Consider the following 12,023-nt stretch of genomic DNA (forward strand, 5'->3'; position numbering starts at 1 on the left):
TCCTGCTCAAGGTTTCTTCCCTCCTAAAGGGGAGTTTTTCCTTGCCACTCTTTGGCTTAAGGCTTTTCTCCCACTTGACGTCATGTTCTGGTCTCTGGAAAGCGTCTGGAGACAACATCTGTTGTATTAGACGCTATACAAATAAAATTGAATTGAATTGAATTGAATTAAATGAGCGACCTGCACGGAAAAGTCTCAAGGACCCCCAGTAGATTTTGGGCAGTCGTCCGTCGGCATCAGCGCTCATTTCGGCCGATTCGACATGTGGAATGGGCCACTAGCCATCTGCCTCTCTGAGCAGTCTGACTGGTGGAGGGCTGCCCTTGACTAGCCAATCCCGAAATGCCGATGGTAAAATTACTAGCTTTTCTTTTCCAAACTTTATTGAAAAACTGTAGGCATACAGACATAAAATCTTCCCTAGTGTAGATATTTAAAATTGGATAATTGAAATATAAAAACATAAGAAAACATATAAATTAAAATAAAATAAGGCACAAAATATCTCCTTATTCGGGAGTAACTGAAAGTAAGCTATTAAAGTACAGCAGTGTTCATTCACTTTTCTTGTTTGACATTAGCTCTAAAGTGTTTTCTATAAACGTTTAATTCCACTGTAAATATATCAAAGTTTGGAAGGGACTTGGTCAACTTCATCTTATGAATATGAAATGTACCCATCAGAAGCATAAGATTTGTTATAAAGCATATTGGTTTGTCATTACATTCAAATTTCGAGATAATATCTTATACAGATACAGATATCAGATACACTTTTCCATGTTCCTCCAAAATACAGTTGACGAAACAGCAAACACGAAACAAATGGAGAATCGTCTCCGGCTCATCTCCGCAAAAAGTGTAAGGGTAAATACAATGCAAAATTTTAAAGGCTTAGGCTATTTACACCCGGGTACAAGTACTGATGTGTAGGCTATTTTACACCCTGCTACCAATATCAATGTATGCTACTTGCACCTATAATTATTAGAAAAATAGTTATTTATAAAAAAAAAAATCCATCAGCTCAACAGTGATTGACAGGTATTCACACCGCTTTTGTTAAACTTCATTTAATCTCTTCAAAATATCTTACCATGACATAAGAGCAAAAATTGCTCATTCAAAAGTGTGAGAGCAGACATTTGCCTGGCTCTATTGTTTGACATGGTTCCAATTTTAGAGTGGTGCACATGCGCATGGGCAAGTGAAAAACTTCCTTCTGCATGTCTCTGTAATGATTTCCTTATATGTTTGTTTGTACATTTTCTGTCTTTAATGCCAATCCCTTCAACCTTTTAAAGAAGGTGTCTGAACAATAACATTATAATAACTTAAAGCAGCACTATGTAACTTTTCCACCTTAATTGAAGCGTAACCAGCGAGTTTCAGGAGCAGGACCACACCTCAACCACGCCCCAACCACGCCTCAACCGCGCCTCTTCCGGCATACCTTCAAATACTAACCTAACCCTCAGTTCCTCTTCGCTCTCGTTCTCTGCACCAGAGCCGAAAACACGTCAAACGCTACCCCTCGTATCTCGAAAAATGTCTTACCTTTCAGGCATGGATCTCGTGTCGCTGTCGCCATCGGACGACGACCTGTTTTCAGGGGATCTCCAGCAAGTTTCGGAGGAGGAAAACTCCTCAGCCGCCGCCGTGCCCGAAACACCGCTTTCCCGAGCTCGACAGCCTGAGCGGAAGCCGGCAAGCCGGCCAAGCTCCGTCTCCTCAGCGGTCCACATTCCAGCCGGTTCATCTCTCCTGAACATCCGGTATTACTGCAGCTCACCGTCTTCCAGCCCACCTCCGTCATCGGAGGGAAGAGGATGCGGACAATCCGGATCAGCCCATAGCCGTCGTCGCAGGTCCCCGACTCCTTCTCCTACGAGGTTAACTCAAGCCCCGCGCCATCGACCAGCCGACACAGGCTGCGCAACCCGCCGGAGGTCCCAGCGTCACCACGCTCCGGCGAGAAACCTCGACGGCCGGCCTTCTGCAAACATCTCGGACTGGACCGTCGCCACGCTCCAGAAAACACTTCGGGATAAAATAATCCCTTTTTCACCGCACGGACAATAAAGCAAAACTTTTCAACCATCTCATGTCAGCCTGCCATGCCAACAGCCCCGCCGACACCGGCTATCTTCCGAATGACGTCATCACGCCAACTCCGACGGCGTGCTGTGACGTCAACGCCCCCATTAAAGGACCAGTCCAACTAAACCCTCCGTTTCAAAAGCAAAAAACTCATAAACGGAAGCAAGGTCAAAAAACAGCCATCGGAACAAGTAATACAGGTCAATCACCTACTTCAGCAGGAGCACACAACCTCATCATTCCTGGACCTTCCACCTCCCATCCGGATTTCCACCCACACCAGCAGTCTCCTCCCTCCTTCCTCAAGGTCCCTGGCACCGGGATGCCAGCGCCCCCCGCTGCCCACCTCCAGCAACTACAGCAGCTAGATCCGGCCGGGGTTTCTGGCACCGGGATGCCAGCACCCCTCTCAGCCCACCTCCAGCACCTACAACAGCTAATTTCAGCCGGGGTTACTAGCACCGGGATGCCAGCGCCCCCCGCTGCCCACCTCCAGCAACTACAGCAGCTAGATCCGGCTGGGGTTTCTGGCACCGGGATGCCAGCGCCCCCCTCAGCCCACCTCCAGCACCTAGCCCACCTCCAGCACCTACAACAGCTAACTTCAGCCGGTTTTCTAGCACCGGGATGCCAGCGCCCCCCGCTGCCCACCTCCAGCACCTAGCCCACCTCCAGCACCTACAACAGCTAACTTCAGCCGGGGTTACTAGCACCGGGATGCTAGCACCCCCCGCTATGCCCGTCCAGCAGCCTTAACTGCCAGCGTCAGAAGGGGCTCTCGGCACCGGATTGCCAGGATCCTCTGCCTCCCAGCTTCATCAGTCCGAGCAGGTTACCTCGGTTGGAGCCACCGGCATCGGGATGTTGTTACCCAACAGAAATCCTACCACATCACACCACAAGGATGGGGTAAAAGACAGTGTCGAAATGGCAGAGAGTCTGAATCAGTTTTACTGTAGATTCGACCAGTTGGACTACTCACAGGAGCGGCAGGAGCTGATAACTGAACTCACTCCACTGACTCTCTCCCATGGAAACCTGGAGCTGCAGCAGGTGGATGTTGAAAAGGTTTTTAGAAAGATAAAGACAAATAAAGCACCAGGACCTGATCAGATCAGTGGACGCTTGCTGAAAGTCTGCTGCAGTCAGTTGTCTGGTGTTTTCTGCTCTCTCTTTAACCGCTCCCTGGCTGAACACTCTGTCCCATCACTCTGGAAATCTGCCATTGTCTGTCCAGTAGCCAAAAAGACCAATCCAACTTGTAATAATGATTATCGACCTGTGGCATTAACATCACTGGTTATGAAGACCTTGGAGAAGTTCTTTCTCAGCTTCAGGAAGAGCTCAGTATGCGTGCTGACCCTCTTCAGTTTGCTTACAAGCGGCACAGGGGTGTGGATGATGCTGTTCTCACCTTGCTGCATGAAACTTTCACTCATCTGGAGAAGCCCAAGTCCTTAATCAGACTGGTCTTTGTGGATTTTTCTAGTGCATTCAATACCGTGCAACCCCACTTGATGGGCAGGAAACTGTTGCAACTGGACACCAATCCACATCTGATCCTCTGGGTCCTCTCATTTTTAACAGACAGACATCAAAGGGTTCGGGTCAATGGTCACCTCAGCTCATCAAAGTTACTTTCCACAGGAGCCCCTCAGGGTTCTGTTATCTCACCAGTACTTTACACTCTATACACAAATGACTGTAGGAGTACGAGCCCTGGCATAACATACATGAAATACTCTGATGATACTGTTATTGTGGACACTACCAACTCAGAGGGTCAGCTGCAGGCTGAGATGAACATTTTTACAGAGTGGTGCAGGCAGAACTGTCTGGACCTCAACACCACCAAAACTAAGGAACTGGTTGTTGACTTTCGGAGAGGTCCATCCAACATCCCCACTATCTCTGTCAACAATCAGCCTATAGAGAGGGTTGACTCATATAGGTATTTGGGGACAGTAATCGACCACAAGCTCAACTTCCAACCTAACACTGAATCCATTTTTTCAAAGTGCCAGCAACGCCTCTTTTTCTTAGGAAACTCCGTAAACTTCAAGTCCACCAATCAGTTCTGACAGCATTTTATAAGTGTTTTATTGAATCAGTTTTAACCTTCATCTCTACGAGATCTATCCCATCACAGTAGCCGACATTCTCTGGGGCCACGAATGGTCCCAAATTCAGAAGCTTAGCCCCACATGCAGATCCCTTTCCAACACCGGTTCCTCCTTATTCTGCGTTGACAACGTATAAACCCAGCCCTAAGACCTCTGATCGTCGAATCCCAGAATGCCATCATCAACAGCTTATCACCCACTACCTTATCATCGTACTGGACCGCCTGGAGAAGTTTCCGTCATTTTCACGTTAGACACAACATAGCCTTCCCATCGTTTGACCTCATCACCCTGTCTAGCTACATCACCTACGCCCATTCCGTGATGGCTATTAAGACACAGACCATCAAAGTCTATCTTAGCGGTATCAATTTTTTCTCCAAGCACTTAACCGGCAGTCCAAGCCCAGCCTCTAATCATCCTCAGGTTACCGCTCTCCTTAAAGGACTTCTACGTCAAGAACCAGCCCAGAATCCATGCTGCCTTCCCCTTACTGCTAATTTGTTAGCAACATGCATCCACACAATCCGCTCCGGATACAGCACCCCCCATGTCGCTCGAACCCTTGAAGCCATGTTCTTACTTGCCTTTTGTGGCTTCCTTAGATGCTCCGAATTCACTGCGCCCACCATCCACTTCAACCCACGCCGCTACGCATGCATCTCCGACCCCTCTTTTTACTCTGACGACATCTTAGTCTTCTACCTGAAGCAAACCAAGACCAATCAATCAGGTTAACCAACACCAGTCTTCTACTTCAAAGACCATTCACCACTGAATACTTTCGAGACCCTGGCCAACTACTTGTCATTCCGGAAAACACAGAGCACATCTTCGACAGATCCTCTTTTCTTGTCCGAGTCAGGACACGTCGTCACCAGATTCTGGTTTCACCATCACTTCCGTCATATACTCTCCTTATCTGGCATCTCTCCCACGCACTACTCCGGTCACTCCTTTAGGATCGAAGCCGCCACTTCAGCCTCCCGCAACGGTATCCCAGAGCACCTCATACAGCTCATGGGCCGTTGGTCTTCCCAAACCTATCATCGCTACATTCGCTCAGATCTTAGCGACCTCAGATCCGCTCAGTCTCATCTCCCTAAATAATCGGTTTTGGGGGTCCGTCGTTGCCCGGGCGCTGCGGCGGATTCCCTACCAGCTTCCCCACAAAAGGCGAACCACAGATCATCATTGTCATCATCATCGTCATCGCCATCATCATCGCCATCATCTTCTCAATAAATCAATTAAACGTATCTCGTTGATGGCGTGGTCCTTGCTAGTGAATCGAAGCTTAACCAGCGAGTTTCAGGAGCAGGACCACGCCCCAACCACGCCCCAACCACGCCTCAACCACGCCTCAACCACGCCTCTTCCGGCACCACGCCTCTCCGGCATACCTTCAAATACTAACCTTTATACCAATAGGAATAGCCTTTACAATAGTGTGGCAGAGTGGAGGAGCTGCAGCCACTCAGGCTGACGGGACACAGCTGTGGCCCGTCAGTCTCTCCACCCTGCCAGCCTTATAAGAGGAGAAGCTGCTGCTGAGACGGGTGTTGGACTGGGAAGCTGCTGGTGATCTGTGTTCTGCTGTCGTGGTGCTTGTGCACGTGTGTCCTGGGTGTGAGGTTGAGTGAATAAAGGGTCTGCACTAAACTCCGTGTCTCTCCATCCTGTCGGTCGGGCCCCCGTAGCACTAGCCTTGCTACACTGGTACCCAACGTGGGGCCCGATAGGATGGGGAAGGGGGGCACGGAGTGGGCCCTGGAGGCGCTCGCCCAGGCCATGGCGGACCTGACAGCCGTGTTCTGCGACCAGGGCGAGCGGCAGCTCGCCGCGATGGAGGCGCTCGTGGCCGCGGGGCGACCCACCCCTGCACCACGCCGGAGGGTCGCTGGAGCAGCGCAGGAGGGGCTGGAGGCGCCGCAGCTGAGAGGCCGGGAGGCAGAAGCTGCGGGCCACCAAGTGACGGCTCCCGAGGAGGTGGGACCCGTGGAGCTGCCCACCCCTGCTCCACGCCTGAGGTTCACCGCGGCAGTGCTGGCGGCGCTGCAGCCGACCGGCCGTGAGGCAGTGGCTGCAGGTCGCCAGGCGACGGCTCCTGGGACGGAGCCCGAGGCGGCTGCGGAGGTGGAGTCAGAGGTGGAGTCAGAGGCGGAGTTGGCTGTGGAGGCGAAGTCTGAGTCGGCTGCAGAGGTGGAGGCGGACCAGCAGGGCGCCGTGACGGAGAAGGCGGTCCTGGACTCCGTGTGAATGTGTTTGAATGTGTATGAATGTTGGTGGTGGTCGGAGGGGCCGTTAGGCGCGATATGGCAGCCACGCTTCCGTCAGTCTGCCCCAGGGCAGCTGTGGCTACAAATTGTAGCTTACCACCACCAGTGAGAATGTGTATGAATGAATAATGATCTCTGTAAAGCGCTCTGGGTGCCTTGAAGGGCGCTATATAAATCCAAGTCATTATTATTATTATTATTGGACACACCAGCTCCAGACCAGGGCTGCGCCGTGGAAGAGGCGGTCCTGGAGGCGGACCAGCGGCCGGCGCGGGTCCGCGTCACGGAGGAGGGGGTGGTCCTGGACGTACTGTCTGACCCGAGGCCACCATGGGCCCGGTCCCGAGAGCGGCTTTCTCGGCGGTCGGCCCGTCGCCGAGGACGGCCGCCCGACCGTTCCCGCTGGTCGGCCCGTCGCCGAGGACGGCCGCCCGACCGTTCCCGCTGGTCGGCCCGTCGCCGAGGGCGACCTCCCGACGGGGCTCGGCGGCCGTCTGAACCAGGAAGGCCCGGGGGCGCAGACGGCTTCCTCTCCCGCTCCGAGGGGGGCGGGGGGGGAGTAGGCTCGGCCGGACGGACCCCGGCTCGAGTTTGGCGTTGGGGGTGTGTGGCAGAGTGGAGGAGCTGCAGCCACTCAGGCTGACGGGACACAGCCGTGGCCCGTCAGTCTCTCCACCCTGCCAGCCTTATAAGAGGAGAAGCTGCTGCGGAGACGTGTGTTGGACTGGGAAGCTGCTGGTGATCTGTGTTCTGCTGTCGTGGTGCTTGTGCACGTGTGTCCTGGGTGTGAGGTTGAGTGAATAAAGGGTCTGCACTAAACTCCGTGTCTCTCCATCCTGTCGGTCGGGCCCCCGTAGCACTAGCCTTGCTACAAATAGAAATAAACTCTCTGAATTTGACTGGAAAGGTTTTAGCTTTTAAGAAGTCTTCATAACTATAAAGATTTCCATTATCGTCAAACAAGGCTACCACAAAGATTATGTCCCTCTCAATCCAGCTCCCTTTATATACACTTCTGTTGTTTATAGTAAAATGCCCATTGTTCCAGAGTATTTCTTTGTGTGGAGAAAACTTGTGGACACAACATAATTTCCAGGAGAGTAAAGTCTATTGAGGAAACTTTGAAAGTTTTAGTGGTAATTTAGGAATTGTGAAGAACCTCTAACCTCATAAGAAACTCTAAGCCTCCAGCTTTCTTAAATATATTGAGTGGAATGAAGTTCCATAGCAACTCTGGTACTTCCAAACAACTTTTAAGCCATTTAACTTTAAAGGTGGAATTTAAATGAAAGAAATTCAAAATTTCCAAACCGCCTTCTGCGCCTTCTAACTCAAGGATTTCTTTCTGTAAGTTGTGGTGTCTTGTTCCTCCAAACAAAATTGATAAACAATCTATTGATTTCCTGCAGATTGCATCATTAAGAAAAAGGGACAGAGCAGGATATACAAACCTAGATACACCTGCAGCCTTTGATAATAATACCCTCCCAAAGATGGAGAGGTCTCTCTGCAGCCACATATTATTGCCTTAGTTTTTTAAATTTTTGGGAGAAAATTAAAGCGACACTACGTAACTTTTCCACCTTAATATCATATTTCCAGAGTCATTGTGATGGTACATCAACTTCCAACAGGTTTAATGACACCTCTGTCATGATCTGAGGGGTCTGTATCGCTTTCACTGGCACTATGTAACTTTGAGGAGCATGGTAGGAACCCTGCCACACTAAAAAACTACAAATTTTACGGCTTTGACTGCTTTACGGCATACGTCACTTCCCCCTCCTTCCCGATTCGTAGTCGAGACGAAAATGGGCGGGGCTTGGAGCACAGAGGCTGAGCTCAGCAGAAGCTGGTGTTGAGCTAAACGAGGAGCTGGTATCATGGCCGAAGCAGCGAAAAAAACGAAGAAGATAAAAGTTTTAACGGAGCGGACGAGGCGAAAAAAAGAAAGCGGGAGAGTAACAAGCTAAATGCCCGAACAAAAATAAACATTGGCCCGGCGTTCACTCGCTACAAGCCCTTGTAGCCGTCGTCTTGGACAAGAGATGGTTGAAGGATGTAAAGACGTTCATCACCTCCAGGTATGCACTTTTGTCAACACCTATGTCAGTGTGTTTTACAAAAACAATTATCCTGAAACTACTACAGCTGGTGTAAGTGTTGCTACTGTATCAAATGTCAATATCTATGTAAACCTTTTGACTCTTCAGGTCTGTATATACAGATACTTATACACTGATGGTAAAAGCAACAAATTTGTAGATATAGTAAAATATAGCCAGAAAAATGAAATATATAGGCAAAGTATACACTTCCAGATAAAAAGAATACAATATAAACACCATATAAGCATATAAAATACATCTACTTTGTTGGAATTATATTAAAATAATAACAAGGGTAGTAAAAGAAACCTTATATGGTGTTTATAATGTGTCGTTTTATTTTGTGAGTGTATAAATATATACCTTTCTCTAATTTTTCTATAGCTATACATTAATTGCTTTTACTGTCTGCGTAATTACGGTGACTTCAACAAAGAAAAAAATTCAAACTTGTGATCAACAAAATATGTTGAATGATTTATAGGTCAGTAATTATCACAAAGACATAATGTTTTTGTATCTTTATTCTCACACTCTGCAGGACTACATCAGATCTGGAAAACTTCCAGAATCACATCCTCATGCAGGGAAGGTTCTCCTACTCCAGCAGTGAATCATCAGGGAAGGTTCTCCTACACTCCAGCAGTGAATCATCAGGGAAGGTTCTCCTACACTCCAGCAGTGAATCATCAGGGAAGGTTCTCCTACACTCCAGCAGTGAATCATCAGGGAAGGTTCTCCTACACTCCAGCAGTGAATCATCAGGGAAGGTTCTCCTACTCCAGCAGTGAATCATCAGGGAAGGGTTCTCCTACACTCCAGCAGTGAATCACACGCGGACTCTCCCAGCACGAAACATGGATGGACACAAGATGCTACTGCTACTATAGTCATTGTATTTATTTACAGTAACTTATAGTTCAGTTTTTATTATCAGTTAATTATTTTGAGTTTATTTTTCTACTACTCTATTTACACTTGTTTACTTTATTCACAGTAATTTATCCTGTCATACAGTTGTTCATTACTGCTACTGTGATACAGATTACTTATTGTTTATAATAATGTATGGGATAACTGCTGTCACTATGCAAATAACAAAGTTCAAGAATTTTTTCTATTTTCTGAAAGGTGTGTAAATAAAAGTCTGTCTTGTTTTGCACAAATGTCTTTATTTTAAACACACACAAAAACAACTGTACAGGAAAAAATGGAACAAAAAAAAAAACTATCAAAATATTTGCAGTAATCCTCATAAAGGTTCCATTCTACAGAAGACGGCGAACCCTGAAACCACTGTACTGTCCCATTGGGTCTGGAAAGGTGTCTCTTATTTTCCAAACATCATGCTGCAAGAGCACAAACTGGCGATATGTACTGTATATATATGCATATATGCTGCGTGTCGGTTCTGTCTTTGTGGGGGTTCAAACTCTGATGAGGTAGAGGTAGAGGTGTTCTCAAGAACAGCAGATTCCTGATAAAACAAGAGACAGAATTGTTATGATACAAATGTAAATGTAGAGTTCTATGATCAATAAGAATCAAAATTAGAATGTTTTCGCATATTCACATTCACATATTCGTCTTGGGTTTTGGTAATTCTAAAATTACTGACAATATCAACAACAGACAGAAAAATAATAGTGATGATAAAAATGTGTAATTCGCAATGAGGAAGCTTTATAAAATAATAATACAATTGAATAGAATTACAGCACTAGAGGAAATAATGCAATGCAAAGAAAATGTATAGAACATTTATAGTATTTTTCCTGAGAACTGTAAAATTGTGCAGGGCTGATCTGCAAAATATAAGGAATGGGCATTCAGTTATTCACAGGTTAAGTATTTTTTTATTTTGTCAGTAAGTATGTTGGACTACTAATTTATGACGAAGTCCCTCTAAAAAACGTGACAGGAAAAAGGTGCAGAGCGTATGAGTTTGTAGGACGCATTATCTCGCTGAAACAACTTAATAAAACCAAGTTGAACTTAGTGTTTTTCAACATCGTCATATTATATTGTTTAACCAAAAATAGATACATTACCTCTTCGCTATCCATCCTGCAAACGACCGCTGAAAAAACAGAAAAGTAGTTTTGAAAGTCCGTCCCGTCTTCTCTCATCAAAACAAATGCAGCGACGGGGACGGGAGTTTTCCGGCAGTACGCGCTGGTGCTCATGGGAAACGTAGTGTTCTTTCTGGTAAAGCACTACCGCTTTTGTCCAAAAGATGCCGCCAAACTCAGAAAAGCTGAAAGTTACGTTGTGCTGCTTTAAGTTGCTGTCTAAGCTCCATATCTTTTGTAATTTGGATTCCTAGATATTTAACAGTTTCTTTGACAGTTTGTTTGTTTGAACATTTCGCTTTTATTGATATTAAGTTTAAGACCTGAAGCCTCTGAAGATTCACCAGTTGCTTGTATTGCAATTTGTATCTGTGTTTTATCCTTGAGAAATAAAACCGTGTCATCAGCCAGCTGGGAAATCTTAACTTCTCTATTGAAGATTGTTAAGCCTTGAATATTTGGGTAATTTGGGTAATCTGTAATTTCTGAATATAAAAGCTCAGCTTCACATGTTTCTTTATAATTTTCTGAAATCAAAGGTGCAAAGTTTCGCATGTGTCTAGGGCTGAAACGATTCCTCGAATAATTCGAGTAATTCGATTACAAAAAACGATCGAGGAATTTTCTCTGCCTCGAGGAATCGTTTAATTTATTTTTTTTAATTTTTTTTTTCGTTTAATTTCAACAGCTCAAATCCTCGTATTACGCCCGGACCACATTTAATGCGACACAACACGCTGACGCTGCGCCGTTAAAGGGGGGAGAAAGAGGCGGCGGGTATGTTTGGTTTTAGTAACATCATGCTCAGGCAGTCTGCAATGGCCCAGACGGGAGACACATGTAGTTCAGTGCTTAACTTTTATTTTTAATCCACGCTATATTCTTCTGGTCCGTTCTCTATGTTCCCCCTCTAAAGCCAAAATTATTGTTCCGCGTTAAATCGACGCAGAGCCTACGGTGCTCTCCGGCGAGGGCGGAGAGCGGCGGTCCGGCTGGCGTTGCCACGGCTACGCCGTAGCCTACGGCGTAGGGTACGCAGCGACGCGCACCATTCTGCGTTGTCGTAACGCGGAACCATAAATCACCGCCTTTACCCGGTACATAAACCTCTGTTCCCGCTACAGTTTTAACTAAAAGAAAAGGCAGAAAATGTCAGAAAAATAAAAACGTAATAAAGCTAACTGGGTAGTTTTCATTTCATTTTATCTCTGTAGTCATTCATGGATAAAACAAGCAGCACTGGTGTCTAATGTGCTCCAATACAGCAGGGCTCATCATTTTATTTTAACTTAAAACTTAACTACAACTTAAAATTTGCTTGACACAAATGAAAGTTCAATT

The 12,023-nt window shown here is 46.7% G+C and overlaps 1 protein-coding gene and 1 long non-coding RNA gene across 3 annotated transcripts in view; both read left to right on the top strand.

Annotated features, from left to right (window-relative positions):
* edaradd (EDAR-associated death domain) overlaps positions 1-12,023 on the top strand; it is a 74,527-nt gene that overhangs the window by 12,240 nt on the left and 50,264 nt on the right. The gene's annotated exons all lie outside the window — the stretch shown is intronic.
* Positions 8,455-9,410, top strand: LOC133464153 (uncharacterized). Its single transcript, XR_009784408.1, has 3 exons — positions 8,455-8,586; positions 9,152-9,202; positions 9,345-9,410. It is a non-coding gene; the product is annotated as an uncharacterized LOC133464153 (long non-coding RNA).

Source organism: Cololabis saira, chromosome 17, assembly GCF_033807715.1.
Source record: "Cololabis saira isolate AMF1-May2022 chromosome 17, fColSai1.1, whole genome shotgun sequence".
In the NCBI taxonomy this organism is placed as follows: Eukaryota; Metazoa; Chordata; class Actinopteri; order Beloniformes; family Belonidae; genus Cololabis; species Cololabis saira.